Genomic DNA, 25,662 nt, shown 5'->3' on the forward strand with positions numbered 1-25,662 from the left:
CCGCCATATTGGATGGTGCTGAATCACCCATTCAAAAGAAATGTATTAATGCCAGTTTATGTGCCAGTCATCGTTAGTATCTGGAAATACACAGGAAAATATTAGGGTTAGGATTAATGAAGACTAATGAATTCAGTAGTGGTATACACAGAGTATCATCAGAGCCCAAAAAAGGAACATTTACATGAAAGAATATCAGGAAGGCGTCTGGAAAGAGTTGGTACTAGAGCTAAAGTTTGAAAAATGAGCAACTTAGCCAGGTATACAGAGGGGAAGAGAATTTTCTAGACTGTGTTAGCATCATGCATGAAAGTATGGAAGCATGAAACAGTATGATACATTTAGAGAAAAGCGCATGTAGAGAAGTATGAGATAATGGGGCTTGATTGATAGAAGGCTAGAGAATAAAAATCATGTGTGCTAAGATAATTTATCTTGAAAGGTCCAGGGAGCATTTTAAAATTCTTAACAAGGGAATCATTTGGTCGGATCTCCAATTTAGAACGTTTAGTATTCCATCATTGAAGACAGTGACACGTAAGAGTGAGTTCTGGATGAAGGAAGCCAGGTAGGGAGTTACTGTAATAATTCTTCTATGAAGAAATGAGGACTAGAACAAGAGCAGAGGCAACACAAATATAATGGAAGGTATGGCTATATGACACAGTAAGGAAATTGAATCTATAGAATTGGTGCTGGGTTTAAACATGAGAATTGAACGAGAAGAAAACTCTAAAATAAATCCCAGGTTTCTGGGTTTGGCAAAGAAAGAGATGATGATATTATTCATCATTAGAAGGAAGAGAAACATTAACTTGCAGACACATTGAGAGTAGTGAAACTTCCATAAAAGCTGTCCAGTGAACAGGTATTTTTATACATTTTGTCAAGGGCAAGAAAATTTCCCATTGATTGGGGCCTATTTAATTGCCTTCTTCTTCTTGCAAGAGTACTATTTTTCTCAACACACCTTGTAATCTTAGGCAAAGGGAAGAATGCTTTTATTTGGAGTTGCTTTTATATGAGACCAAGTATAACTAAAAAGATACAGCATATCCTCAACCCCACCCAGCCCCCATTCATTGCAGCACCTCCTAAGGTGTAGATGTCCCCTGTATCCCAAAAACGTGAGTGGTGACTAAGTGTGATGTGGCACAAACGTTGACCACACTAAAGTGACCACATAGTACTTTGCTGCTCCCACTGGGAAACAAAACATAATACAAATATACAATGCTTCACAGAGTAGCAGGTGATTCTTTTTTTTTTCCTTAAAGTCAGATTTATTGAGGTATAGTTTACACTAAACAGTTTACTTTTTGTAACTTTTATTTTAAGTTCAGAGGCATCTTTTGACCTCAAAAACCTAGTTAAGTAAGCAAAGGAGAACTTTTTTTTTGTTTTCATTTCACTGATGAGGAAGCTGATGATTAAAGAGGTTAAATGACTTGTCCTGGGTCATACTTAGTCTTGAGTAAGCAAGATTAAGTCTTCTGACTCTTAATCCTGCTTTTTCCAAGATATCACAGAGGATCTTCCAGAACAGCTTACTTAGAAAGGACATATAATCTGTTCCTCATAACAGTTTTATGGTAATAGGAATTTAATCTTCTAAGTAATCAACTCAGGCTTTTCCACTTACCAGTGAAATTGCAGGAGGAAGCTATAGAACTTGAAACACTATCTTCCACATTTCTGTATTGATCCTGTTTGATGGTTTGTGATATTAAGGGAATACATGACTATCATCTAGTGTTTCAAGACCAAGCCCTTCAAAGTAGAGTAAGCCACAACATAAAAAGGGCTTAGTTACCTTCTTGGCTCTAGAGAGTCATTAAATCCAACCTTTCTCTTCTGTCTAGCTGCCTAGGAGTGGCTTCTGTTTTAATCATCATCATTATTATTTGTATTAGTCTGTTCTCACATTGCTATAAAGAACTACCCGAGACTGGGTAATTTACAAAGAAAAGAGATTTAATTGACTCACAGTTCCACAGGCTGTACAGGGAGCATGGATATGGAGGCATCAGGAAACTTACAATCATGGTGGAAGGTGAAGGGGAAGTAGGCACATCTTCACATGGCAGAGCAAGAGAGACAGAGTGAAGGGGAAGGTAACACTTTTAAACAACCAGATCTCAGCTGGGCGTGGTGGCTCACACCTGCAATCCTAGCACTTTGGGAGGCCAAGGCGGGTGGATTGCCTGAGCTCAGGAGTCTGAGACCAGCCTGGGCAGCATGGTAAAAACCCGTGTCTACTAAAATACAAAAAATTAGCCGAGAGCGGTGGCACATACCTGTTATCCCAGCTACTCGGGATGCTGAGGCACAAGAATTGCTTGAACCCAGGAGGCAGAGGTTGCAGTGAGTTGACATTGTGCCACTGCACTCCAGCCTGGGCAACAGGGTGAGACTCTCTGTTTCCAAAATATACACACACACACACATTTATTTATTTATTTATTTGTGTGCGTGTGTGTGTGTATGTGTATGTGTATGTGTATATATATAAACAACCAGATCTCGTGAGAACTCTATAATGAGACCGCACCAGGGAGATGGTGCTAAACTATTAGAAACCACCCCCATGGTTGAATCATCTCCCGCCAGGTCCCACCTCCAACACCGCGGGTTACAATTCAACATGAGATTTGAGTGGGGACACAGAGCCAAACCATACCATTATTTTATCATTTCTATTAAGAGTTCCCTGCATTTCAATCTGGCCTAGAATACCTGCTGAGATCATATTCTTATAGGTATTAAGTGATAGTGTCATAAATTACCATCTGCAAAATACTATTTCAGAAGCTGTAATTCTCTGTCAAGTTCTCTGTTATATTGCTACACTCTGCAGATTTTTAGAAAGTTAAATATTATATATGTATACTTCTGCATTAATGACTTTATTTTGATTCTTGTGGTATCTCAGGAATGTAATATGCAAAGTTTGTATAGATGTTTTTCTTTAGTGTAATAAATTATTAGGATATGACTCTTTTGTAAAAGGGAGAAAGAACAGTAATTTGAATCCCTGCAGAGATAGCAATGTATTTGGAGACAATTTGAAATGTTTTATCTTTATCTACTAAAAATTCCAGGTTGAAAAGAATAAAATCACCTCCTCTCTCTAAATGCTTTACTCTGGTAGTATTATTATGTAATTATTCACAAAAAGGTGTGTTCTTGTTACACAATCACTACCTTCTCCTTGGAGATTTCAAAAATAAATAGATGAGAAATTATGTCCCTCAAAAAAGACCACAAAAGTTTATCCAGAAAACTTTCCCTGTATTGATTTTTCTTTAATAAATGAAGCTACATGTTTTCATTTTTAAGAAATATAAAACCTTAACTTGTTCTTCTCTCTTGATACAGTTTAGGAGGTCTTGCATGCATTCTCTAACCTCACCTCATTCCCCTTTCTCCAACTACACTGTCCTCTTTCAGTTCACTGAACACTCCAAGCTCATTCATGCCTCAGGGCCTTTGCATATCCAGATATCTCCTTCTGCTCACTCCTTATTACCACCATGGTCCATTTGAACTGGATCCTCCCAGTTTTTTCTCTATCACTTCACCCTATTCATTTCCTTATTACAATTTACAAAAACCAAAAAGTGTTACTTCTTATCTCTCTTGCCAGCTCTATCAGAGCTGCTACCACATCTGTGTTGGATGTCATGTATAACCAGCGGCCAGTTCCATGCCTGGTACATCATTGCTTAATATCTTTTTGTTGAATGAATGAATGAATGAATGACAAAAATTCCTAATCAAATTTTCTGTTGCTACCTTTTATACTTACAACTTAATATTACATCCTTATACTCTAAACTCATACATACTTCTATAAATAGGAGAAACTTTACCTACAGAAATAGCACACTAAGATTGTAAGCAGGAGAAAGATAACTGAACTTTTTCGAATTTAGAATCTATTCTGGTCACTTTCTAATGAGTTCCTGAATCTATGTTCCCATATCTTTGGGAAGCAAATAATTGACTGTTAATAGCTTTTCAAATATGTCATCAGAATGGCAGATGAGGCCTGAAATTCTCAATGGATTGACAAAAAGCCCCTGTCCTCTTGGTAGAATGAAATATAGTACTTGTAACACTTCCTTACTTCCCCCAAATTACTTATTCTTTAAGTTACAGAAAAGGAATTCCACAAACTACAATGAAAACTCAAAGGAAGTAATTACTTTAGGTAACATACAAGTTAATACTATGTCTTTTGTTTGGTTTTTCTTCAGACAGAAAATAACCCAAACTTTTTTTTAATTCATTCTTGAATTTTAGAAACCATTGTTAAAGTATTAATCATTTCTGAGCCATCCATAGATTGAGTTTATTCATCCTTTCTTTAAGTTCCTCTCAACAAACTTAGCCATGTTTTATGATGTACAAAACATGCTAAAATATTTTTAATCTAAACCAAAATGGATTTTGGTCAGGTATGCTGACCCTGAGCAGTCAGGATATGACAGGGAGACCAAAACAACCCAACCAGTTCTGATTTTACACAAGTTCCTTGCCTTCTCCTTTAACATATATTGGAATTGCTACCTTAGATGGTTCAGTGTTATGGGAAGTTGACAGACAGAAAATGTAGTATTATATTAGGTCAAAGGTTGACAAACTTTTCCTGTAAAGTGAATATTTCAGACTTTGTGAGACATGTACTCACTGTCACAATGACACAACTAAGCCATCTTAGAGGGAAAGCAAGCACAGACAATATATAGGTGAATATGCATAAGCAGGTGCCTTACTTCAGGCTGCTGTCACAAAGTACCATAGACTGGGTGGCTTACAAACATATTTCTCACTGTTCTGGAAGCTGAGGAGTCCTAGGTCAGAGTGTCTCTCTTCTCAGTTACAGACTGCTGTCTTCTTGTATCCTCACATGGCAAGAAGAGGACAAGAGAGCTCTCTGGAGTCCCTTTCATGAGGACATTAATCCCATTCATGAGGGCTAAACCCTCATACCCTAATCACCTCCCAAAGGCTCTACCACCTAATAAGATCACACTGGGTGCTAAAATTTCAACATATGAATTTTGGGAAGAACATAAACATTCAGTCCACTGCAGTGTGCTATAATAAAACTTGATTTACAAAAGTACACTGTAGGCCAGACATGGCTTGCAGACCATAGTCCGACAACCTTTTAATTAGGTGATCACTACAACATGTAAATGAATATGCATTGTGTCTTAGTTCAGGCTGCTATAACAAAGTACCATAGACATGGTGGTTTACAAATATGTTTCTCACAGTTCTGGAAACTAGGGAGTCCTAAGTCAGAGAGTCCCTCTTCCCAGATATAGACTATTGTCTTTTTCTTGTATCCTCACATGGCAAAAAGAGGATAAGAGCATGATACCTAGATGTATTTGTGATGGGGAGTCAGCCATTTTAACATTTATTAAACACCCACTAAACTCCAAGGTTTCCAGACAGTGTCATAAATAAGCTTCACAACTGATCTGTATTCAGTAGGTGTGAAAACTGAAACTGCCTGGTTATTAAGCTGTGTGGCCAGGCCATGAACCCATTCTCTTCCGTCAGGTTCAGCCCTTAAGCACACATGCCGCAGAGTCAAAAACAACCTAGGTTTGAATCTTGCTCAGCTATTTACTGATGGTGTGCTGTATGGAAAATTACTAGACCTCTGTGTATCTCAGAATCTTCCCCTATCTCATGGAGTGGCTAGGAGGATTAAGAAATAAACCACAAATAGCACTCGCTTAGAACAGTGCTCTCTGCTCAATGCATGTGGCTAGCTTTGACCACAATTCTGCAGACACTTCAGGTTCCAGAGAGTTCTTTCAGAAGTTCCACAAATGTTTGATTTAAATGCTGCTAAAAAATATTTTTCACTACTTAAAATACCTTAATAAAAAGAAACATATATTCATGCAATGTATACCAAATTGAACACATATTCTCACTCTATATGTTAACTTGTGTTGTCCGTTAACTTTTACCCAGACATTGAAGCAAAGCTTTTCCTGTTCTTTCTGTTTATTTAAAAATTTTGCAGAGAATTCAAGGTAAGCGGATAAAAATAATTCTTACCATTGTAACCACTTAGCTGTGTGAATCAGAATTGTCTTGACACTGTGCAGCTGAAGTAAAAACAATCTAAAATTGGAGGCTGAGGTGGACATAAGATTCTCATCTCTAATATTGTGTTAATCAGAAAAACTTTATTATTCCCATTGATTGGCTTTACAATAAGTAAATGTTATAAATCGGTTTTAAAGCCTTTATATGAAAATGACTCACTTTTTCTGTTTTATATATTTAAGGTTTCATGTAAATTTTCATTTGGAGCTAAAAAAGACATTTTTCAGCAGAAACATTTAACTAGTACTTAACTAGTCAAGATCTGCCTCTTTAGATTGGGGCTTTTTTTAGATCAAGACTTGATTCTTATGTATCTTTTTTAAAAATTAGACTCTGATAATTAGGTCAAGACAAAGAGTTACCGAAGCAGAGTTCTTCATTCTCCTTTACTCTCCTACCCACATCATTATGTCCTAGCGGCCTTAATAGATATTTTCTCCTTTGATCTTTACAATAATCCTCTGAGTTTGCCAGGCAGGTGATATTAGTCTCATAAATGAAGAAGGTGAATGAGACTCAAAGAATATAAATGACTCCCAAGGGCATATGACTAAACAAGTGGTAGGGTCAAGACTCAAATCAGAAGGCTTCTGACTACTAATCGAGAGTTTTTCCCACCCGTTTTGATGTCAAAGATGGCTGAGATTTTGGGGAGGGGCTTTGGGAGTTCAGAGGTGACCCTTTAGCCACTGCTGAAGCTGATAGAGATGCAGGATCAGTAAACATATCTTATTCTTTGTTTGTTTTTCCATAGGTTGGCTAGGCTTTCTAGTGATTAAAAAAAAGCAATGTAGACACTTGTAAAGTGTTTTAATTTATTGTCCTGGACTCTGTCTCACTTGTTGCAAGAGTCATTTGACATGACGCCTTGCTAAGAAATCCACACGTAGGTCTCAAACTCAGTCCTGGTTGATCTCCCAGGGTCTATGCTCCATGAGGGCAGGGACAGTACTAGATATTTGTGTCCACAGACATCTAGAGGCATCCAATTCTTATCTTTTCATAAATATATGATCGAATCAACCATCATTCTATACATTTTTCGTTAGATCTTTTTTCCTTTTGCTACCATTGTTTTTTGGACCATTATTGCAGACATATCATAAACTTCCTTGGTAACTCTTGGCATTTTGGTCCTGCCTCCCTCAGATTTTTTTTCTGCATAATCTCAAAGCATCCAGCAATGCTTCTCCAGCGCCTCTCAGAACAAGGCCCAGATTATCCTCCTGGGATTCAAGTTTCTTCATGATATGGGCATGCCTTATGAATACACCTCCACTCTGGTCTCATCACCGTCCCTGCAGTCCTCTCTCTATATGGGACATGCTCATTGCTGCTTTGTGTCTCTGCCGTTGCTTGTCTGTTTGCCAGCTTTCATTTCTCTACGCAGATCTAAATTGTACCCATGATTTCCTGCCTAATTCAACTCTAATTTTCTATGATCCCTGCCCCAGTAATTTTAGCCCATAAGAATTTTTATAGCACAAATTTTGTACTTAGTGACACTTGTATTATTTCATGGATTAGTTAGTGCAATCTCTATGAGGCTGTAGGCAATCAAGTAAGATATTTAAATTGTACCCACATTGTCCTACCTTCCCACACTGTAGACACCTACTAAATTGGAGTAATGTGTAATAAAATAATTTATAGATTTAAGTAATTGAAATCATCCCAAGGCACAGAGAGAACAAACAAACATATTCCTGAGACATGTCTAATTCATGTGCCATGGTTATCTTGAGATAATTTTCCACTGTACTTTTAATAAAAGAGACACCTAAATTATTTCATAGTTTGCTTTTGTTTTTCCTCCTTGAGCATTGCCATGGTTATTGATATTTATTAAATCAAATCTGCCACTGAAGCATATATAACCACTCAAGAATGAATTACAGCAAATATTTAACTGCCTGCCTGCCTTTGAATTGGTTAATCAGAATGAGTGATGCATTAGCTGGTTCAACTCCTTTCACCTGGAAAGATGGCTATCGATTTCCTTTATTGTGATTTAAAAGATTTGAGGAAAGTCTGAAAGCATTTCAAAAGATTTCAATAAGTAAGACATAATTCTGCTTTTCATAACCACTAAATGAAAAAAAAACTAAATACAAAAAAGATTCTTTGAGTAAAATTCTGTCATTCTCCACTTTTTATTGTGTTAAAAAATCAACTATAATATGAGTGAAAGTCAAGTTCTGCTTCTATGTATGAAATGAGAAGAGAGGTGCTGTAGGTTATTAATAACAGGGGATGTTTTGTACCTGTTCTGGAAGATGAATATGCATTTTTGTGTTGGAGCCAGTCCATAAGTCAAATTCCTTTAAAACAGGCAGAGGCCAGCCTGGTTCTGGCTGCAGCCTGCATGGCCAGAAAAAGAGGAAGAAGCGCCTTCCACCAGCATGAAATGTTATCCACTTTGATATGTAAACAATCTTCCTTCACCTGAAGTTGATGTCAGGGTAACTAAAACACAAGAACTTGGTTGACTGAGCAGAAGCAATCTGTTATATTCTTCTGTTTTTCAAAACCAGAGATAATCAAGGACTGTTATGTCAGATGCTGGCTGACCTAACTTTTGAGTGGAAAACGAACCAGGAATCTGAGATAACTGGATAGTCTCTGCATATTTTTAAAAAATCAGCATGTCTCTTGAAACTGCTCAGACTTAGCTGATTTTTGTTGTTGTTGTTGTTCTCTTTATAGTTTTTTTTCTTTTTTCTCTGTATTCCAGACTCCTGGCATTTAATCTATTGGGTGGGAATAAATGATGTAAATTGTACTCATATTTGCAAAAAGCCCAAAAAAGATGTTAAGGCTGTTAACAACAGACTTCTGCGCTACAGTTGAAAAGGGCTAGGTGAATTGAGACAGAATTCTATGAACATTTTATGAAGCTTTCCTTAAATTTCTAATTGAAAATTGCTACTGTTTGTGTTACTGTTGATTCATTTCATTTAAGTCTTGGTCTTGTAGATTCTATTGATACCTCATTCTTGGGGATGAAAAACAATGTTAAATGCACACATTTTTTAGGAAAATGGGCTGGGTGGGAGACCGAAGGCTTTGGCTGCCATCCTAGGGCATTCCTGTGCATTGCGATGGTCAGCATTTCTGTATCTAAACATCGAAAAAGTACAATAAAAATACAGTATTATAATCTGGGACCACTATCATACACGCAGTCTTTCTTGACCAAAACATCCTTATGCCGTGCGTGGCTGTGCTGAGAAGGAGGAGCACTCGTCCTCTCCAAGCACATCCAATTTGCCTCAGTCCTCATGACTCCTGCCCTGTTACCAGAACTGAGCTCATTTGTTATTGAAGTTGCTTTTCTTATACCCAGCCCAGTTTTCCATTGATGCTCCCGCTTATTCTATGTAGGTATTTTCATTTATCACACAATATCCCTAGTCTAAGATTTCATTTGAGGAAAGAAAAAAAAAACCTCTGCTGCTAAAAATAATGAAAACTCCTAGACAAGAGGACCTTTCAAATCCCTTACAATTCTAACAACCAGTGAATTCATGCTTCACAGCCATTCAGATGTATACGTATGAAATACAAGACATATGTGTTCAACTTTCCTTCATCGCCTCCTTTAAACTTTCTTTTTTCTTTTTTGAGTCAATCCCTGCAGGAACAGACCAAGTGAGCCCATTAAGAGAACAGTTCATTCCCACCTGCTACCTCGAGCCAGCCAACAATCTCAGCCTCACCACTCCATTCTTGATTATGTAGAACCATTCCAATCCTGAGTGACAGGATTTGCAAAGACAGCTGTTGGGCTCCACAAACATTTGGAGGAGGGGAAAATGTGAGGTTGGTTGCTACATTCTCCTACTTCTTTTTACTGAAAGGAACAGCTGCGATCTTCACATGTAAGATGAAGTAAACAAAAGCTGACAATGCCCAGCACCATTCAGCAGTAAGCATTCAAATGGATTTTTCCTCACCGCGTTTGCAGGCCCGGCACAGTCTCAGTTCCCCACAGCACAGAGAGGAAGCAAGGTCTTTGCATGCCCTGTTCACTTGGCCAAACATTGCCCTAGATGTGCAATTCAACCCGTATAAAGCAAGCGTAATTCAAGAGCCCTGACTCTTTCACCATTTCATGATGGCTTATTACTCGCACACAGCATTGTCAGGTTCCAGCAACTCTGTGTGCAGCAGGCAGAAATGCAGTGTTTATCTCTGACAGGCAAACATTCTTAGGCTCATCGGCATGAGTATCCACGCTGAACTGGCTATCGGGGAAGTAGATCCCTGCATGGGAAAGTCAAGGTATGTTTAGACGGACTCGATGATTCAACCCCATTGGCTGGCTCATTCCTTTTGTTTCCTCTGCCTTTTTATTTGCTTACACAGAAAACAGAGCATTCATTTATTTCTTTTCCCTCTCTCATCTCTATTAACCGCTAGGGCCATCTGCCCATCTGAAACTGTCTTTGGCTGCATGGTTGTGAATCCAGGTGACAGTGAAAATGAAGAAGTGGTGATTGTCCCTGCATGTTTTCTCTGAAGGGTTAACAACAACAACAAAAAAAGCCTTTGTGTCTGTTTCGAGTTCTCCAGTTGAAATACTGTACTCATTGAACTGCAAGAAATAAAACCTGCAAGTAGGCACTGTGCTAATGTAATAGAAATGTGTTAGACAGGGGCACTATTTCTCAAATATGCTTGAATTAAGCAAGTTCTTTTAAAAAGTGGGTGGGACTTTTGATGTTTTACATAGTTATATTTTCAATTTCTTGTGCTCAGTTTAAAACTCAAGATTCTTTGTTTCTGTGTGTGTCATTAGGGCAGGTGTTGGATGACAAGTAAATGCATTGAAAAATGAAAAAAAAGATTTGTGCCCTAACCTCCATGAATTCAGTGTCTTAATATATCCATACAGATCTGACTTTTAATCAAAGGTGCTCACAGGTGGGGTAAGGGATAAAGAAGGAATTTGTCTACAGGATCCTTTTATCCTAAGTTGCCTTACAACATCCAATTGTGTTACTGTTTTTTTTTTTTTTTTTTTTACACAAACCCATTGCTAGGCTAAGAAGTATTGATTCCATCTAGTTAAACATGTCGAGTGAGAGGAAGTGATCAATGGATTACTTCTTCAAAACATTTATCCCCCCCAGTGGAATCCTCTGATTTTTATAACCTTAAAGAGCCAGGTACAGGAGTTGGGAGAAGAATTTAAAATTTGAAATGTCTTCTTTTTTCAACTCTGTTCGTGAAAACTCTAGTTAATGCATGTGATTTCCTGGGTCTCCCTCTCTACTTCCCTCCATTATCACTACCTTTTGTTGCTGCTGGGGCTGTGGGTGCCCTTAAGGAGCATGAGATGGCCTTCCTCAGGTATCTGGGTTTTGAATTCAGTTCGTATCTCTTAAGTGAAGTGGGTAAGGCCAAAAATGACTCACTGCCCAGTGGTGCCTGGAAACATTATCAGCAAAGGCATTCACCTAAGGAGAAAATAAACACAGAATTCTCATATGGGCCCATCTTTCCAACGATCTCCTGGACTTTGGTAGTCTTTTCTGAGCCAGATATCTCTCTAAAGTCACTTGCTGTCAGACCTTTTTGTCTCATATTTAGGAATGGCTGAAGTTCTTTATAAATCCCAGATGAAACAGGAGGAAAACTACTTTGAAATGATCATTTCCATGATCTCTAAAATGCAACAAACAGTATTTCTTAAGATTAACGGATGTGAGCCTATGACAGGTTCAATGTGGGACCAACTCAAGGGAAATTGATGACCGAATTATTAAAAGGCATTCATTACATCGCAGTTTCACCTGAAGAGGGGGTGTCCCCCAGTAGTGCTTCTGCAGCAGAATTGCTTAGAAACTGCAGAACATCCACAAGGCAAGCACCCCAGGCCATCGTGTCTGACTGTCTTTCAAATAGAGAAATGGCTAGTTGCCATTTGCTGAGGGCATCTCCTGCACTGAGAACTGTGTGCATATATGGATGGTATCGCCGAGACTCACAAGTATGCAAGATAGAAACTAGGTGCATTTTTTTCAGATTAGGAACCTGAGAATGGAAGATAAACTGAGAAGGGGAGCAGGGGAGGATAGGGAGAGATTGGGCAACGGGTAAGAAGTTACAGTTAAATAGGAATAAATCCTGGTGCTCTATTGCACAGCAGGGTGCCTGTGGTTGACAACATTGCATTGTCTATTTCAAAATAGATAGAAGAGAGGCTTTTGAATGTTCTCACCACAAGGATATGATAAATGTTTGAGGTAATGGATATGCTAAATACTCTGGTTTGATTATTACATACGGTATGCCAGTTTCAAAGCATCACATTGTACCCCATAAACATGTACAACTATCATGTGTCAATTAAAAATAAAATTTAAAAAATTTTATTGATAAAAGAATAAAAAATAGCACGCTTTTGGCCACTCTATTTGATAGGCATCATTTAAAAAACATAAGACTATAAGGCCGGGCATGGTGGCACATGCACCTGTACTCCTAGCTATTTAGGAGGCCGAGACAAGAGGACTGCTTGAGCCCAGGAGTTCGAGATCAGCCTGAGCAACATAGTGAGACCCTCATCTTTAAAAAATATACATAGTATAGATGATGTAAAAGGGCCACCTTTCCAAATGAGTCAATTTCTTCCTTAATTTAATACATTCCTAGGTAGTAAGTTTTTAGAGAGCTAAATTAATTCCTTGCTATGTCTTAGGATACCATTTATAAGTGTTCTCATGGGGGTTAGCTTCATTTTATGTACTAAACACTTATTTGAAAGGATCGTTGCCTTTTTCCATGTGCTAATTTGTATAGAGAGTTTACGTATTGCGGGAATTTAATTTATTCCTGCATTTTATCCAGGAAAATAGAGCCAGATGCTTTTGGACACTTGTTATTTGCTTTAAATAAGATATCAGGTTAAGATAAGAAAAATATATTGATTGGATATTGCGTCTTCCTCTGGAGAACGTAAAACCTTTCACGTCCTACATCTCATCATACCTTACAACTTTAGAACAGACTCTAGTAAAAGGAAAATGTTTTAACTGTCCCTTTACTTATAGAGGGCAGGGATGGGAAAGTGCACTCAATTATACTAACAGAGCTCTCAATTAATCTAAATTCAAAGCGAAGGCTCCTGTTGTGGATCAGGGACCCTGAATAAACATGCTTTCTAGGAGACTTCACCGCCAGGTTCCAAGAGAGGTCACAGTACTCCTGCACTCCTGATGGCAGACCCTTGGATTCCATTGCAGGCAGTGACACACCAAGAGTAAGAGGAGCTGGCTGCAGCCCTGTCCACGCGTGTCTGCTGGCTCGCCCTTCTGTCTGGCATCTCCACGCCCCTCCTCTTCCGGACTCCCTTGCATGACCTTCCAAACAGAATGAGCTGTTCTTCCAAATATGACCCTAACTCATTCAACAGCTGGAGGCAAGAGCAAACTAGAGCTCATGCAAAGGGTATTAGCATTGAGTCTTTTTTTTCCCCCTCTTTCTCTCAGACTAAAAGGGATTTGGAAAATTCATCTAAAAACCTTTTTTAAAAAAATTTCATTCATAAAAATATCCAAGGGGTTTCTCAGAGAGTTTCCTTTTAGCAAGTCTTTTGGAAGGAATAAATGTCTACTTTATTATTTTTCCTTCCTGTCCCTGACCTCGGAGAGGATTAGAGGGTCTGGGCAAGGAGAGGAGCCTCACACCCAGCCACCCACACTTTTCCTTCTGACGAGCCCCACCGCCATGCCATGCTCTGTACAAGTTCTCTGGAAGAACATAAGAGCCACCTTATGTGTGAGGGAATGAGACCATGCTTTGAAGAGCCAGACTTTCTCCTTTTACTTGCTCTTGAAATTGTTTTCACTCTGATCTGCAAGTCAAAGAAGTGATCTATTATACATTTAGGGACCTCAAAATCTGTTTGACTCTGTGCAAATAAGGTACAGTCCCTGCCTTCTTCCTATAGTTTTCTTATCACTAGGGGACTTGAAAAGGATTTAGTTCAACAACTGAGTGAGCATGAGATCACACAAAACAAATCGTTTCACACCAATGTCATTTTCTTTCTTTCTTCCCCCCCGCCCCCACTTTTTTATTTAAATAATTCGGTCAGGGAAATCCCACATGCTTAGTATCGTTTTGTCAGCAAGGTACATGACAACTCTGGTCACAATAGAAAGTCATTTAGTGAATTAATGTCAACTCTGGAAAAAGTGGCTAACGTGTCTTGGGGAGTTTGGTCCTTGCCTGTACACCTGCCTGAAGATCACAAGAGTAAGAAGGACAGGTGACACACACTGAATGACAGGATCAGAGGTTAGCAATATCTCCGAAGCCTGCCATATGAGCCAAACCCAATACAAAACAATTTAGCAATATTAAGTAATTATCACATTTTTACTTCAATAAAAAATTTAATATCATGACTTTGTGGTAGGAAAGGCCAAGTTTAATGTTGGTTAAAAATAGTTTGGAGATTATATTTGTCTGTCTTCAATATGATGTTTCTTTCAAAATATCCCAAATAATATGAATTAAGAGTAGAAATAATATCTACCGTTTACTGAGTACCTACTATCTGCTAAAATAACAGATTTATAATGAAGGTGTAACTATTCCCATTTTACAGATGAAAAAAATGGAGGAGGTTAAGTAACCAGCACTAAGTCAAAATGCCTAGCAAAGATCAAAACCAACATGTTAGCCAATGTTAGGCAGCTCAAGTCCTTTCCTCTGTGCCTGAAATGAAAGAAATTTTCCAGGAATTTTGCATTGGTTATTTATATCAAGTATAAAAAATGTTATTCATCTCAATGAACCAAAATTAAGTCAAGACACTTAAGGACTGTCCAGGATAGGAAAGACTCTGGAAGCCATGCAAGAAAAGACACAAAGAGATGGTAAATATTTAACATGAAAAATAGAAGATTTGTGTGGGATATAGGAGATACCTTCAAATAATGAAGACCTGTGGTCAACTGGGGCAAATATTTTAACCCCAAATAAGTTCTTCAACAATAACAGTTTCATTACAAATAAGGGAAGAGAAAGTGCCCAAAATGAGCATTCTCAGTCACTAGATGCAGAATCAGAAAGCCACCTGCCAGGGTTGTTATTGAGTGAAATTCTGACTTTGAAAACATTTGGCCTATACGAGGGATTCTTAATCTGATATCCATGGAAGAACTTTAGGTAAAGTCTTTGAATCCCTGGAAATTATATGAAAAATTGTATATATTTTTTTTTCTTGGGAAATGGTGGATATATTTCTTCAAATCCTCAAAGCAATTCTACAATATTGGTGAGGCAGTGAAAGGAAATCACTTCCAATTCTACAATTCTGTTTTGTAAAAGTAGTCTTACCCTCCACAGAGGTTCACCCAAGAGAACTGTGTGATTGATCTAATATTAGGGGTGAATGAACATAAACAATTGAAGAAAACTTCAAGGTTTTGAACCTTGTAACTAAGATGTTGATACAATTTTTAAAAATCTTTAATAAAAGAGAAGCAAATTTAGTGGAAGATAATTAAGTAGAAATAAATAGGCAAACTGAAGCCTGTCTAAGATTCCAGTACTGAGTGTACTGAGTACGTAATTCACATATTCTTTTATATCATGGCAGAAAAATGCTGAAATCTAGGGATATATGCTGACTAGTAACTGAGTCTTATATAAAGAATTTTTTTTAAAGCCAGTTGAACTTGAGAACCATAAAATGTTATAACACTAACTGTTCTAGAGACTACTTACTTCAGTCTCCTAATGTTACAACTGAAGAAATCATGTCTCAGAAAAACTAAGAGACATATTCTGTATTCTGGGGCCTGGTTCCCGATTCACGTCTCTGTCTGCAAATTTAAGGAAAAAAAAAATTCTAAAACATTCAAATCTGGAATAAACCTATGTATTTTTCAGGAAGAAAATATATATAAAAAAACTAGTCTTAACTACATATAATACACAAAGGTCCACTTTGTTATGGTATAAGGCAAGACCGTAAGGAGGTCTTATGCCTCCTTATGAGGCATAAGATTGCCCCTTACGAGTTTTAAAGTATGAATTCCACACGTCAGCATGCTCTGGGATGTTTTCACAGTATTTTTAACATTGGTCCTCATAGTCTTAATTTACTTCTGGAAATTTCCATGGATGATTAAACTATGAAGAACAAAGAAGCACATGGCTGTGTTATTTAGAGTTAGTGAATTAGGTCTGCAAATCTGTTGGTTTCCTTTTAGATGTTGTCTTGCCCGTTTCTAAGATCAGAGGGAGACCAGCTCCAGGAGTGCTCATGAATGCATCAGTGGTCTTCCATACTATCTGATGAAAAGATTCATTCTGTGTCTCAAAAGGAGATTCCAGATCCAGTTCTGAGTCAGCAGGTCTTTGGTATATATATATATATAAATTTTTCCACTGCTTTATTTTTTTAAATCCATCTGACAAGATCAAGGTGGGGTTGAGACAAGAAAAATTTGGAACTAGTCCCATTTGAGACTTATTTCCTTAAAAAAGGAACTGTTTTTTAATAATGTGAAAGTTTACATAATTTTGACATGTAAGTTATATACGTGTGTGTGTACGTATGCATGCTTGTGTGTATGTTCATTTTTTTAAAGAGACTCAAACTAAATAAAATTTTGATTGGGGGTGTTGCTGAAAGGACTATAGTGTCAGCTGTTATAACTTCAGCTTTAAACACTAAACCAAAACATGGGCTACATGTTCCAATTCATACTGAAGCTTTATAATATATGGCCTTAGAGTAGAAGTATAATGATCTCTTGGGAGAGGCAAGATCCAATTAAAATTCAGTTTGCTGTCTTTTGGAAAGACATAAGCAGTTATATATCCTTTGAGACGGTCTTAAGAAATACACACCTGAGCTTTAAATGGCCACTCATTTGACTGTGAAGTTGAATTTCAATTCATCTGGGAGTCAGAGCACAAGAAAGAATTCAAATAACAACACTCTGATATTTCCTGGTGTGTTACCAGGGAGAAAAGAGCTCCTGGAAAATGAACGCCTTACACATTTGCAGATATTACCAACCACTTATAAAAACAAGGCTATTGTTATGCATAAAAGTCATTCCTTTTAGGGGAAGCCTAAGAGTGAATTGAAATGTGGCTGACATTTCTACCACAAGATAAAATGTTTTTTTAATATCATGTTTAAGTTCTCTTAGTTAAAAAAGAGAAAAGGGAAAAAAAGAAGAAGAAAGAAAAATATCTATAATCCAGTATTCAGAAGCAATTCCAGACACTTCACCCATGAAATAACTCACTGGAAGACATTACATTTCTAAACACAAAAGCTATTAGCAGCCTTTTCTAATTCTCTTTTAGTTCAATAAGGGAATTATTGACCATATTTTGCAATCCTACATGTTTTTAAACGACAAAAAACATAGTACATTGAACAGAAAACATACGAATGCTTTCTATTTAATTTGTTAGTTCATGACTAAGATGAAACACTCCAACATATACAATAACCTCCCCACCCCCACTTCACTCTGAGGTTCTTTTGGTTACTTCTTTTTTACAACAAAGGTTTGATGTATTCTTTAAAATATAAAAAGAAAAAGCCACTATATTGCCTCAGAGCTACTCCATCTCACTGCCTCACTTTAAATTCTGATTGACTGTAATGAGACCACAGACAGATTGATGAAATAAATTTAGATACTAAATAGCATTGTACTTGGGGTGATTTAGTTATATAGCTCATTTATTTCTTCAACAAATTTGTTGAACAGCAGTATTAGTTAAGGCAATGCAAGCTGATGTCATAAATAAACCCCCAAATCACAATGGCCTAAAACCTTAAAGGTGCAATTTTTATTCATGGAAGCAGTGCAATGTAAGTAACTACAGGATTCAGGCAGCCAGAATTCTTTCATCCTGTGTTTCCATCATCTTCTAGAGCTTCAAAGTCTTCTGGATTTATCCAAGATAAGAGAAAAGAAATTTGAGAAGGCGTACTTGTTTTTAGCCATCTTCTGCTCACTTGCTCTTGGAATTAACAAATCACACAACCACACCTAAGTGCAAAGTGGTTGAGAAATGTATTTCCTGATGGGACAACCACCTTCCAGTGATAACTTCACACTCTGAAAGGGGTCAGCTGCAACACCTGTAATAATACTGTGCTGGACATTGTGGAATTTTCTAAAAGAAACAAAACTGGGACCTTGCCTTCCACGAGCATGCACTTTAGCGATTTTTTGCAAGGAATTTATTCCCTTACCAATAATAATAGTTAATATATATATAAAGTTTGTTATGTATCAGGCTCATTATTGGACCAGAGGGTGTGTGGGTGGTATTTCAGGACTCAAACCCTGGTATCTGCGCTGTCCAAATTCATGCTCTTGCCTCCTGCCCTCCATAGACTTCTAATCACTTAAGGCAAGAGACTCAAGTCTGGTTCTCTTAGAAGTTCCTACCACAGGGCAGAGCCCACACCAGACAGTGAAGGAATGTGGATTATACTAAACAAAACCCTAGGATCGATTGTATAGGTAACTGTTGGCAATAAATTAGAGCTCAATTCCAACTCATAAAAAGCTGTACTCCAAAATACAATTCACCATAAATGAAAGCTTTTTAAAGATATGAGTTGCCTATACTATAAATATTGATTTTTTTAATCTGAGTCAATTGAGATGCAAATGCTAATTTGAGTAGATGAGCATATGAGCATTAGTGGAAAAACTCACCTAAAAAGGTGCAAGAGAGAGCAAGATGCCCAAGATAGATTAACACAACACTTTAACCAGAATGTTCTATCATTTTCTTTCTGCACATACACCTTCTAACTTGCAAATCTGTCTTGCTTCACATGATCTCTTCCCATCTAATTTGATGGGGTTTTCTCTGAAAGAAATGAAGGGAGGATTCCTCCAGTTCTTGTTTTCTATGGTAATTATCCTAAGTTTTAGGGGAAGAATTTTAAAAGAGGAATTCTAGGCACTTCTCAACTTGGAGCAGAATAGAGATGTATTCCAGTAAGTTCATGGGCATTAGTGACTTGAATATGAGGTAGAATTGGGGGTAAATAACCTATGAAATGTATAGATGATATTCTATCAGACAAGAGATATTACCTATAGTTTTGCAAAAGAAATAAACTTTTAGCTAGGCCTTTTAGAAACATGTAAAATTAACTGAGTTTACCAAGTATAGAAAAAATAGGAAATTGTCATTTAGAAGGGCATGATCTATTCAGCTAGCCAACCAAGAAATATGTCGAGTGCTCCGATGCAAGGTAGGGTATGAAGAGCAGTGGGGAGAAGGGAGCAGTGAAAAGTGCAAGACAACACCTATTCCCATATAGGTCAGCAGCTAAGAGCAACAACAAAAGAGAACAATGGGCATGTACAGTGCATCCACCTGTACCAGGTAACATGCTAGGTGAATTATTCAAATTATCTCATTTGGCACTAATGCATGTAAAGTACATAGCAAGGTGCCTGTCGCAGAAAGAATGTACAATAAGTGATAGCTGTGATTTAAATGCCAGTTTTATGTAGAGGTTATTATCTGTTTTCAAATTAAAGAAAGTGAGGCATGGTGAGGCTATGTGATGCTATAAACTGAATGTTTTTATCTCCACAAAATTTATATGTTGGAACCTAATCACGAAAGTAATCGTGAGGCCCCGTAAAGGTAGGGTCTTTGGGGGTTGATTAGGTCATGAAAACTCCACCTTCATGAATGCTGTTATAATAATAATAATTAGTACCCTTATAAGAGAGGACTGGGGGAGCTCATTTGTCCCTTCTACTATGTGAGGATGTAGCAACAAAGTACCATCTTTGAAGCAGAGAGTGAGCTCTCATCAGACATTGAATCTGTCAGTACATTGATCTTGGACTTCCCAGCCTCCAGGACCATAAGCAATAAATTTCTGTTGTTTATAAATTATCCCATCTAAGGTATTTTCTTACAGTAGACTAAGATAGATGATATATCCAAAGCCCCTTAGCTGGAGAAACCAGACATACACGCATGGAAAGTTCAATAACAATGAGATTCTTTGTGAAAGTTGCTCTCCTGGCAGTTCTATTTTACTAGTAGAATATTCATCTTAGTTCACGGGTTGTTATTCCTCAATCTGGCTGCTGAGTGCCCTTTGGGTGTTTATGATTTTAACTGCCTGCCCCTGGTTCTAGTTGCCTGGGTTAGGTAATGAGGGTATTTTGTGCAAATTGTGTCCTGAGTGCCTATGCTGCAGCTCCCCATGAGTCTTCCATTCTAATTCTAATCAACTTCCAGCTATCTATCTTAAGCAGATTACCTTTTAGGACAGGGTGATAGGGGGAGCCTAGAGGTCACATGCAAGGCCTCCCATCTGTGGAGGTTTAGTTGGAGAGAGCTGACAATGAATTGATTCCTGTGCAGCAGTAGTCATGAACCTGGGGCAGGAATCAGAGCACTATGCTATATCCCAGGGCCCAGAGAGTGTGGCCCTGATAGACAGATCGGTGAAATCTCTAAAGGGCAATGCGCCAGATTGATGAGATTATCTTGGGGGTACTTGCTAGTCTCTTTGGCTTCGGAGGGGCGTGGAGGGAGGGGAACAGATAGGCTCAGATCCTCTCTGCCCTTGAGGCTGGTCAAACATATTGCAGGTTTGTAGAGAAGTGTCTTCTCCTTGTACTTGTACAGATGATTTGCTAACCAGACCTGAAACTGTCCTATCTCCCTCCATTCCAGTGACTCAAGTGTCCTCAGAGCTAATCCAGGTAACTAGAGCCAGGGGCAGGCAGTTAAAATCATAAACACCCAAAGGGAACCCAGCAGCCAGATTGAGGAATAACAACAACCCATGCCCCAAGATGAACATTCTACTAGTAAAATAGAACTTCCAGAAGAAACAGATGACAACTTTAACAAAGAATCAAAAGTATACTTACAAAAATTGAAAAATAGCATTAAAATAACTTTCCAGCATTCAAAAACATGGCTTTTCAATTAAAAACATCAATTCAGTTAAGGAAAGGATGGCCTAGGATGAGACAGACTCACTTGCAATATAAGACATTATAGGGTAAATACCAAATTAGTCATTTTGATTCTCAGGTGGAATTGACCATTAGACTCACCTGTTAAAAACACAGACTTTTCAACTTACCCAGCCCTAATAAATCAGGAACTCTGGAAGCCGAGCCAATGAAACTGCATTTTGGTTGGAAGTGGCCACTGGTTTTGGGCACTGGTTATGGGGGCTGTGGAAACTGGCAGTACATGTTGAATGAGTTATCAGGGTGAGAGATCACCGGGTCTGCAGGGATGGTGGTAAGGACCGCGGGAGAGAGATGAGAACTGAAATGAGCATGAGAGGTGGGTAGAGTTTATTGATAGTGACCTAAAAATATGAAACAAGGATTGATGAATGTTTTGTCTGCATGATCCCAAGTTTTCACCAGATTTAGACACAAATACTTGTCACAACCGTAGATCAAATAGCAAGTCTAAAATTTGTAAAAGTTTAGCTTTAAATAATATAAAACACATCAGATAAATAAGAAGTTGAAGTATCGCGATTTTGCAAATGTTTAGGAAGCTTGTGTTCATCCGGTTCACATTTCCTTCACTCTATGTGTGCATGTTTGAAACTGAAATACACAAGTTAAATCTTTAGTCTCACTTTTTTAACCACTGACAATGATGATGGTCCATTTCTCTCCCAATGTTCCATTTCAAGACAGATGGATCAGTTTGTCAAGGTCTGAGTAAACAGTAGGAATAAATGGAGTGCTCCAAAGGCAAATCTGTAGTGGTGTGTTCAATTTGATAAAATCACGCTTGCGTATTTTTTTCCTACATTTCCTGAACCACTCCAGTAAGGGAGACAACCTAGTACTTCTCGGTTTTTTTCTCTTCAAATGGCTGCTTCTGAGTCACAGATGTGAAATAACAGGAATCAAAGGATTCATGGATCAAGAAAAATGACTTCTGATCATTTCCAGTAGGTTATTTCCTTGGAGCTGTTCTGCTCTGCCCCCAGGAGGTGTACTGGATTTGAACTAAATGTAATCAAAAATTTTCGCCTGCATCCTTATTTCCTGAAAGTAGCTCAGTCCCATGAAGCTGAACTTTCTGCAGCTGTGAGACCCACGGCATGGCTGCTTCCTTAGGGGAAATAAACTCGATGTTTCTCTGAGTCAGAACCACAGAACAACAGTCTCATGAAATGCTCTATGCCAAACAAAAAGCACTCTGCACTCAGATTTGGGATGAGATTCACATGCTATCAGCTCTCAGAGGGCGATAGAGCACATCCAAGCTTCTGGAGCCCCTGCAGCAGAGAAATCATTTTATTCATAACTCTCTTTAACTTAGTCACTTGCATTCATTTTTGAGTGCTGCCTTAACAAAGTAACAACTGGGTAGTTTAGACAACAGAAATGTATTGTCTCACAGTTCCAGAGGCTAGAAGTTCAAAGTCAAAGTGTTGGCAGCCCTGTCCTAAGCTTCCCTCCTTGGCTTCTAGATGGCTGATTTCATCTTCACAGGGCATTCTCCCCATATAGGTGTCTATCTCCAAATTCCACCTGTTTACAAAGACACCAGTCATAGTGGATTAGAATCCATCTAACGACTTCATTTTAACTTGATTACCTCTATAAAGACCCTATCTCCAAATAAGGTCACATTCTGAGGTACTGAGGTTTAGAACTTACATCTGAATTTGAGGAGGGAGATGTAATTCAACTGATTATACCACTGAATCCTTCTTTTCCCATGTCATCTATTAACAGCCTGAAGAACACATTTAGAGAGATGTTACTGTGGCTTCACAGATACCATGCTCTTCCTCAATTATTCCCAAATGCCGTTTGCAGAAATATACGCAGAATCACTGGGAGTGCTTTTTAGAATTCTAAATCTGCCAGGCATGGTGGCTAACACCTGTAATCCCAGTACTTTGGGAGACCAAGGCAGGCAGATCACTTGAGCCCAGGAGTTCGAGACCAGCCTGGGCAACATGGTGAAACCCCATCCCTACTAAAAATACAAAAAATTAGCTGGGTGTTGTGGCATGCACCTGTCGTCCCAGCTACTTGAGAAGGTTAGGCTGCAATGAGCCATGAGCCCATGATCCTCCACTGCACTCCAGCCTGGGCAACAAGAGTGAAACCTGTCAAAAAAAAAAAAAAAAAAGAATTATAGATTCTTGGGTCTTACCTCCACAAATTAAAATCCACTGGATCTAAGGAGGAACTCAGGAATTTGCAATTTACAAAGTTGCCCAGAACATTCTGATGCATCGCCAGATTGGAGTTCCACAGCCAGTTAGTGCTCCCTTATTATTTTTTAGACTTGATTTGGGCCATAAATCTTATAATAGCTACCTAAGAAGTACACTTCTTCTTTAAACAATATGAACATAGAATTGTTTTCTCATCTCTGTTTTTATTACATCTTCTATCTTCCTCCACTGCAGTACAAACCACTTGATGTGCATAGATTCTGCCTTACTCATCTTTTTATTCTCAGTGTGTACCAGAGAATCCACACATAAATAACATTCAATAAGTGTTTATTGAAGAAATAAATACCTCCAGCAACACAGGCAAACTGTACAATTGTTTCATCATTTAAAGAAGTTCCTGGCCGGGCACAGTGGCTCATGCCTGTATCCCAGCACTTTAGGAGGCCAAGACAGGTGGATCTCTTAAGCTCAGGAGTTCGAGACCAGCCTGGCCAACATGGTGAAACCTCATCTCTATTAAAAATACAAAAAAAACGTAGCTGGGCATGGTGTTGTGCACCTGTGGTCCCAGCTACTCAGGTGACTGAGGCAGGAGAATTACTGAACCTGGGAGGCAGAGGTTGCAGTGAGCTGAGATCACGTCACTGCACTCCAGCCTGGGCAACAGAGTGAGACTCCATCTAAAAAAAAAAAAAAGAAAGAAAGAAAAAAGAAGAAAAATGTTATTGACATTGACATATCTTTATACTTGAGAGAATTCAGCTACTCTTAATATTTTAACCCATGCAGCCATGCCCGCTGTCCTGACTCATTTTTACTCCTGCCACGATAGCTTACCTGTGGTTTCAGGATACATCTTTCTCTTTTCAGCCTCAAGGATCTTTTACACATGCTATTTTGGAACTCTTCTGCCTACCCTCTTTCTCCACCCCATCCCCAATTGCCACTACTATTTCCAAATGAATATTTGTTCTGCCCTTCAAATTAGAAGTGGTGCCCCTGTTAAACATTTTCATAATGCTTCATTTTTTTTTCCCATGGAGACACTGATCATGCTTGTAATAAATAGTTCAATGGTTGCTCTCTCTGACAAACTCTAATCTACATGTAGGCAGGCTTCATGTCTGTTGTGTTCATTTTTGAAGCCACAGAAACTTGAACAGAGTAGGAACTCAAATATTAATTGAGTCGTTATGCACTTTACCATGATTACGTGTTTTTTCCCACCATTAAACTGGGAGCTTCTCTACAGCAGGGACTAGATTTAATTTATTTTTCTATTTTTGGCACCTGGCACAGTGCCTGGAAGGCAGAACAAGCACAATAAATTTTCTTAAAATTTGTAAGGTTTTTGTTTATTTGAATGGTTGTTTAGTTTTTGCCTTGATGAAAGCCTGGGATAGAAATTTAGAACAAGGTTGGATGTTGGTGATCATATAAAAATAGATTTGTTCTTTCTTGTCATTAGAGCCCAAACTTAAAAAATATGTCAAATAAAAAAAAAAACCCAGAATAACAGGGAATATTTAATGGAACCAAGGCACCTCAAATAGCTGACATACTTCTAAAAAGCAGAAAGTAATAGTAAGGGAGATAATAGCATACGAGTTAGTTTTCCAGTTGCCAAAAGATCACTTCAAATACAGCTCTTGGCAGTCATCTTCTTATGGAGAAACTGCAACACTTATGGAATGGCAATTCCACCAATCCCCTTTTTCTAACAGCAGAAAAACCTGAAGGAGACAAGCCCAGCTATAGTCCAGCTGGGACCTGTGGCAATAACCTGACCTAAAGTTACGTAAGTGATCAGGACTGTATGTGGTCCGTACCCCTCTGCCTGAGGATGCTACGCAGCTGTTTAACTCTCTCAAACATTTTGTTCTTTTACTGACAACCCATTGCAGTCAAGTTGTCTATTCCCATAATATGGAATATTGGGTCTATAGTAATTTCCTATTCCTATTTCTAGGCAATCATGTAAGATAAGGGGAATGGGCACCTATTTCTCTGGGGAAGGTATAAATGTGTCTTTTATCTCTTTCCAGTATCCCCACTGTGTAGAGCTCGTCCACAATGGAGAGGAGGAAAAGTTTTGCATTGGACCAAATCACTGCCTTAGCAGGAAAGAGACTGCAATCCCATTCATTTTTAAGATCTGCAATGGGTTGGGATGATACCCATTTAAAAAAGAAAAAAAAGAGTTTACCTCTTTGGCCTCTTTGGCAAAGGATATGAACTAGTAATAAAGCCTCAGCATCAAGGCTTGGGAGTCTGGCTCAAAGTGGCTAAGACTAGAAGCATCT

The sequence above is a fragment of the Pan paniscus genome, chromosome 10 (assembly GCF_029289425.2).
Source record: "Pan paniscus chromosome 10, NHGRI_mPanPan1-v2.0_pri, whole genome shotgun sequence".
Taxonomy (NCBI): Eukaryota; Metazoa; Chordata; class Mammalia; order Primates; family Hominidae; genus Pan; species Pan paniscus.